The sequence below is a fragment of the Camelus dromedarius genome, chromosome 9 (genome assembly GCF_036321535.1).
Source record: "Camelus dromedarius isolate mCamDro1 chromosome 9, mCamDro1.pat, whole genome shotgun sequence".
Classification (NCBI taxonomy): domain Eukaryota; kingdom Metazoa; phylum Chordata; class Mammalia; order Artiodactyla; family Camelidae; genus Camelus; species Camelus dromedarius.
Genome location: NC_087444.1, coordinates 4,443,073 through 4,450,211, shown reverse-complemented (window position 1 = coordinate 4,450,211; position 7,139 = coordinate 4,443,073). Strand labels below are relative to the sequence as shown.

At 39.7% G+C, this 7,139-nt stretch overlaps 1 long non-coding RNA gene across 2 annotated transcripts; it reads right to left on the bottom strand.

Annotated features, from left to right (window-relative positions):
* Window positions 1-859: 859 nt before the first annotated feature.
* On the bottom strand, window positions 860-5,283 carry LOC116154695 (uncharacterized). Of its 2 annotated transcripts, XR_010382185.1 has the most exons (4): window positions 4,606-5,283; window positions 2,302-2,450; window positions 1,991-2,109; window positions 860-1,199 (listed from the first exon to the last, which is right to left on the bottom strand). It is a non-coding gene; the product is annotated as an uncharacterized LOC116154695 (long non-coding RNA). The 2 variants fall into 2 exon arrangements; XR_004138634.2 differs by lacking the exon at window positions 4,606-5,283 and having other exon boundaries at window positions 2,302-3,120.
* Window positions 5,284-7,139: the final 1,856 nt, after the last annotated feature.

Below are 7,139 nucleotides of genomic sequence, written 5' to 3'. Positions count from 1 at the left end.
TTTACATGCATCTTGTGGTTGCCCCACAGAGAGAGCAGGGTCAGTCTCCCACCAGTCCCTCCAAACTGGTTCAGACGTCCAGAGTGAGGAGGACACACAGACATCGAGAGGGTCTGAGAGGGTTTGCTGCTCACAAGCTGAGGCTTTCCGGGAAGAGTCGGGCAATTCAAAATGGCCTGAATGAAGGCAGGGGTGAGTGGCTCTGGTGTTCATCTGGCTAAGAGGTGGGGCCAGGTTGGAGTTATCCTCTGTACGATTGGGGTTTCTGTGGTCTGAACAAGGGAGGGAGTGCCAGACTTTCTTACTCACTTTCTCAGAGGCAGGACAGAAAGGAAAAGGGTGGGGTGGGCTTGAAAGCTGTGGACAGTCGAACATCAAAAACAGAGTCAGACATGCCTACTCTCTGTCTCCACTAGAATTCCAACTGCCACAAAGCCAGGGGTCCTGTCAGTCTTGTTCCTGTATCCTCCACATCTAAAACAGCAGCTGGCAAATTAGGAATTCAATAAACATTTGTTCATACAAATAAACTCACTGTAAAATTTATAAACTCTTCATACAGTGGCTCATTCACCAGGATTCTGGAGTGCTACTGTGTGCTGGTGACTTCATGAGGTCTCAGGCTGAGTAAGACACATGACTGCCCTCCTGGAGCTCTCAGTCCAGTCTGGGAGAGGCATCACCCTTCCCCGGGGATGGGTGATGAGTGTCCTGCAGGTGCATGGAGGGCCATCAGAGAAGGTCCCGGACGCCTGGCTTGGCCATTGTGTTAGAGGTTCTCCATCACAGGGTAAGAGGGGAGGAGGAAAGCTGCAGGAAAAGATGGCTGGAGATAGATCTCATAGATTTTATTCTTCAACAAGCATTTATTAAGCACCTTACTACATGCAAAGTATTACACAGGGTCCCAGCAAATCTGTGGTTGTAGTGAAGTAAGGGAGATGGGTCTTAAAAGGTCACACACGTGGTAATGGGCAGCCTGTTGAAATCATGGGAGTAGACAAGATGACCTGCTTGCATCTCAAGAATTTCACAATGATGGTGATGTATTTCCCAGCAATGGGAACAGAGAAGCACTGGTTTGTCAGTTTCTAACAATCTGGATCAAAACAACAGTCGCTTTGTGGTAGTGTCTCTGTATTTCCCTGTTGTTTTCACTTGTTCGTTTCATTCTGTGTTTAGTGAGGAGAAAAGTCAAGCTGAGAAAACAGAAAAAAATTTCTTCTGTAGCACTGTTACCACCTGGAAGGGTCTCTCTGTCTCTGTCTCTCTCTCCTTACAATAGAAAGACTCCCTAAGAATACAAGACTGGGCTAGAATACTTTGTTGTTGTTTCAGATAAAATCCTGCTATATTTATGTGATTCTTTTCTTTTTTCTTTTTTTATTTTCTTTCTTTATTTATTTTTAATTGAAGTACAGTCAGTTTACAGTGTTGTGTCAATTTCTGGTGCACAGCACAATGCTTCAGTCATACACATACATACATATATTCCTTTTCATACTCTTTTTCATTATAGGTTACTGCAAGGTTTTGAATAGAGTTCCCTGTGCTATACATAGAAATTTGTTGTTTATCTATTTTATACATAGTAGTTAGTATCTGCAAATCCTGAACTCCCAATTTATCCTCTCCCACCTCCTTCCCCCACTGGTAACCATAAGTTTGTCTTCTAGGTCTGTGAGTCTGTTTCTGTGTGTGATTCTTATTGCCCTTTGAAACACTGGTTGGCCAGTCATTTCTTCACTGGTGGCTTTATTAGTTTTAAAAGGAGCATTACATTCTAGGAGAAGCATAGCCAGGGTTCCTACCGTTGGGCTCATATCACCAAATACTGTGTCCTTAGCGCCTTCTCCTTTATCGTTAAATACTTTCCCACCTCTTTGTCTACTGAATTCTTGTCCATTCTTTGGGCCTGAATCCCACTCCTCCTTCTGAGTCTGATTGAGGACCCCTCCTTGCCTCCCCACCGTCTATCATATTTACATACTTGTCAGGCTGTATGGTAATCGCTCACGTGTCTGCAACCCCAGTAGAGTCTGACTTTCATGAGATGGGGAGGGTTTCTAGTCCACCTTTGGAAGTATCTCCAACTCCCAGCACAGTGACCTGCACACAAAAGACACTCAATATTTGTAGAATAAATAAAAAATGAGTGAATGCATGGTTGTAGTGTCAAAGTAAATAGACTGCGTTTTGTTTTTCTTGTCACCTCTACTCTGATTCCCACCAGATGTTACTCGCCCTCAAACATGTCGATACACATCAACATTAAGCAAACATGATGACCCATGGCCTTACCTGAGTCACATTAAGAGGTGTGAAGAAAGCACAAAGGGCAAAGGAAGCAGTGGGTTACTCCGAACAGAGAAAAGGAGAAGTGTATCGCCTCCTTCACAGTAACTTCTCACACGTGAGCAGCAGCCGTCCACAGTCACCACTTTACTTGACTATTTTGTAAACAAAGGAAAAATGAATTCTAAAGTAATTATTACAGCTAATGTACTATATAAAGTTTTGACATTACTGGACTAAGTCTGGAAATCACATGGTAGGTAAATCTATATAGTGTCTGTGTCCCAAACTGAAAGGGGACACCACCTGATACCTGATCCAGGCCGGCTAGAAATATATCATATTGCCACCTAGATGTGTGAGTAGGGCATGTATTTTATTTACTATTCAGGTTAATAGTAATCATTTCAAAAATCAAATAGTCACTTGAAGACAGAGTATTATATATAACAATGCAGCTGTTGTAATTAATTGGAAGTTACGAGAATCAGGTTTTCCATTGTGTAACTCATAATTACCTAAGAAGTTTCTTTTCTTTTCTCTTTTCATTTTCTGATACTTCAATATGTTGTTGACCCATGACTTAAGTTAAAAGATAGATTATGTTGAAAGGGACACGGGGAATGATTGGAGAGGGGCCCAGGGAACTTTTTGTCACAATAGAAACATTCTATTACTTGATTGGGGTGATTTTACTTGAGTTTATGCTATTTAACTTTAAGAACTATGAATTTACTTTATGCATAATATATCTCAATTTTTTTTAAAAAAAAGAGTATTGGGAAAAAAGAAAAGTTAGTAAGTTTATAATATTTTCATACATAAGATTTCTTTTTTTCTGAATTTGAGCGAAGTATACACTCAACTTGAAAATTGAAGGGAATTATTCTTTTTAAAAATCTTTAAGCCTTGCTGCTGCTTGGTTTTTATATATAACAACGAAGCCTGGCAAGAAAAAGCTGCAGGTTTCAAGTATCTTCAAATGGCACCAACTTGTCTCAGTGAGTGGGATGCTAACAGAACTGAAGAAACCATCCCTTCACTCAGGGCAAGCTGTTTTTAGCCTAAAAGTTCAGCCTACCATTGTCTGTTGATGTAAAAAAAAAATGATTGATACAAGTACACCTCATTTTATACAAACTAAAGAGGGGGCTATTCAAATACTTTTAATGCACTAAATGAGCTCCTCATTTCAAATAACTTTATGATGGCTTTTTTGGCTAAGTGAGGGACCTGTGATGATGTAGACGATCTACCATCTGTACATCAGTTCTTAGATGCACACATTTTTAATATTTTAACGTCTCCAAAATTGAAAAGCTTTAGACCACAGGCGGCGCCTCCCAGTGGCCATTGGCCAGGCAGAGGCAAGACCGATGTGGCTCACACAGGCATTCATTTGGTTGTTTTCTTGACTTGACTTCTGGTGAGTTCATGAAAGTAGCAGCATCAAAATGTGCAGAATGGCAAAATGAGTATTAGCAACTTGGAAAAAATCCTAGGATTCTACCATTAGTGGAGCATCTTTTTTTAAAGAAATGCTGCCTCACTGATGCTTTTGTTGGAACAAAGGATGACATATGTGGAAAAAGAGACACTGAGTTGATATATGATTCAGTCGACAGACATAGAATGTGAAGTCATTTTAGGAATACTTTAACCAGTTATTTTGGTTATACTGTCCTGTTTATGTACACACAAGAGTGATTTGATCATGTGCATCTAAATAAGTCCAAAAAAGCTTTTTCAAGAAATGTAAAGTAGAAACTTCCAGTGATAAGGAAGTGGGCCATAGTACAACTGGCAGCATTTTTTCTTTTGCAGTGGCCCATAAAATAATGGCCCATCTTACAAGAGACAGCATCTTAGAATCTATTAAAGCTGCTCTTTGCACTTTTTGTGTGTTGGCTTTTCAGGCAACAGCGGATGATGGAAAAGCAGGCAAGAAAGACTTGTCATCAGATAGTATCTTAAACTGATAATCATAACAATACTGTGTTTTGAGTAGCTACTGTGGACCAGCTACTAAGTGCCTTATGTACATCATTACATGTAATCGCCCCCAAAAACCCTGAGAGCCAGTTCTTACTGAACAGAATTTTATCTCTTCCAAGCCATAAAATAACATGTCCAAGTTAAGATTGCAAAGCTGAACTGGAACCTAGTTTTGACTGATCCCTAAAGTTCTTGGTCTTTGTGTAGTAGATTCTTGCCCTGTCTCTCCCCAACCCCACCTTCCCCACAAGTTCAAAGTGAAGGCTCACAGAAGGTGGAGAGAGAGAGAGAGTTAAGTACCCCAGCAGCATTCACCTTCTGTTCATGTTGTTCTTGAAGACAGCTTCCTCCTTGATTTGGTGAGGAGGTTGTTCCTTCAGTTATGTGCGACAGCCCAGAACCCGAACATCAAACCAGCCTCTTTTCTTGCCCTAGCTAGTTCTAACTGGGATTTTTATCAGTTGCAATGAAAAACACGCTACTATAATCATTCACAGTTTCAATACTTTACACATTTTTCTTGTAATAATAAAATATTACTTCTAACACAGCCAGAGTTTGAGCCCTGTTGGCTCACTTCATTAAACCGCACAAGGAATGCAGCTGGCTGTTTCAGTTACACCTGATTCTCTCTGGATTAAACAACGCCCTGATCTGCACAGGGCAGAAGCAGCGAATGCGGCGTAAAGAACACGGGACTGTGAGCCAGCTCAGGTTTTCCTCCGAGCAGCTCTGTGTTTCAGGACAAGTTGCTTAACTCTGATGGAACTCAATTTCCTTGACTGTAAAAAGATGCAAATTACAAGATGGTTTCTAAGAGTCTTTCTGATTTTGAAATTTTGGCTCCTACAGAGATTAAAGACATTCAGATAATATATAGGTTAGTATGTGTAAGGAAATCCAATGGACTTCAGGGCCAGTTTTACGCCCAGTTCCTTTGGTAATATGTATTTTTTTCTTAATAGAATTCAAATTCAATATTATTAGGTGATATGCTTAAGAAGATTAGAAGATAATAAGACAGTTTGCTTAATGGCAAAAAAAATTTTTTTTTAACTTTTAAATACTTATGGATGAAATAAAAAAAATTGATATTCTAAACATTATCTCCAGAAACTATCTCAAAATAGTTTTCATACTATAAGACTTGTGACTCAGGGAAGGAAAACCACCAACTTCTGGAATGGTGCACTGAGCTTTTTATTCTTAGCCAGAATAACAGCGTACATCCTTGAAATGGAAGTCAGATCTTTAAGCGATAAGAAGGATGTGGAAATGTTTTTGTTTTTCTTATGGACTATTGATTTCAAATTTTAATACCAAAATAGAATATATAATTACTTTTTTCCCCAAGTGATGACCTTCAAAAAACCCACATTAACAAGTGATTTGCAATTGTTAAAAATATTTATGCATTCAATCTCAGACAATCAGTACAATTTTATGAATCAAAAACTAAACTCTTTAGCCAAAATGTTGACTTGGAAAAACAAAACATGAAATGTGATTAGAAAATTATGATATTAAGTATTTCTTCCAAAACTAAGCATTTTTTCCAACAGAAGTGGAATTCTGATTTCAAGTTAATAAACTGATTTCAAGTTAAATAGACTGTATTTGAGGAGATAGGCCTCAATATTTTTTTTTTTACTGGTATCATGTAATTCCCTGAAACAGCTATTTCTTTGTTTTTTGTTTTTGTTTTTTTTTTTGCTTTTTTAGAGAATAAATATCTTGTTGTTTAAGCCACTCAGTTCATAGTGTGTTTTTTTAAAGACACATTAAAAAAATTTTTTATTATTTATTTGGAAGGGGGAGGTAATTAGATTTTTATTTATTTATGTATTGTGATGGAGGTACTGGTGGGTGATTGAACCCAGGACCTTGTACATGCTAAGCACACACTTTACCACTGACCTATACCCTCCCCCCGGAGGAGCCATTTCCTAACTCAGTTCAAAGACGGCTTAGAAGTTTTTACAGCTTTCTATGACATCTAACTTGCTCGTACTCAAGAAATTATTCAGGGGCATAATTTCCCTCATGTGTTCGGTGCTTTGGGTAACATTTGAACAAAAGGAAATTAAGAAAGGGAACAAAACTGCCCTTCTTGAACACCAGCGATGTCCACTGCCTTAGATGTCCACACCAACGGATGCGGGTCCGCGGAGCCACACGCTGGGAAGGGCTGCGCCAACTCGGCTTGCCGGCTCAGCCGCAGCGAGCACGCCTTCTGCAAGAGGAAAGGTGGCCTTTCAGAATCCCCACCCCCGGATCTCCAGGCGTCACAGCATCTTAATTACTCACATGTTGCGAGGCCCGGATACTGTGCTCGTCCCAGCGGTACACAAATAAATGACGGCCAGGAGGAGGCGGGCTCTCTGTGCAGCTCACAAGCGGCTTGCAGCGGTGATATTCAGAATATTAACCATCAGTGCAGCTTGGGCTCTGACCAGCCTGACATACATTAGGCAGGAGCGTGTGTACCGGCCAGCAGTGCACCCCAGCTGAGCGTCAGCCCCAGGAATTAGTAGCTTGAGTAATCAGTGCAACTTTAGACGTTACAAATATAGTTTGAAATACATTCTCACTTAATCTTCAAAAATTCTGTTATGTAGGCATGATTCGTTTTCTAAATTATAGATTTACAGAGATTAAGTAATTTTCCATAGGTCACATGGCTAGTAAGTGGTAGAACCTAGAAAAACTACCTACAGCTGCTTAACACAACCAGTTAGTTTTATTCTGCGGTTTCTCTTTCAATCTCAGTGCCAATTATAAGGACAGGAAACTCACTAACTTTGACTTTTTTAAACTGTTCTATCTGTTTAGAAATTAGAGAATGATAA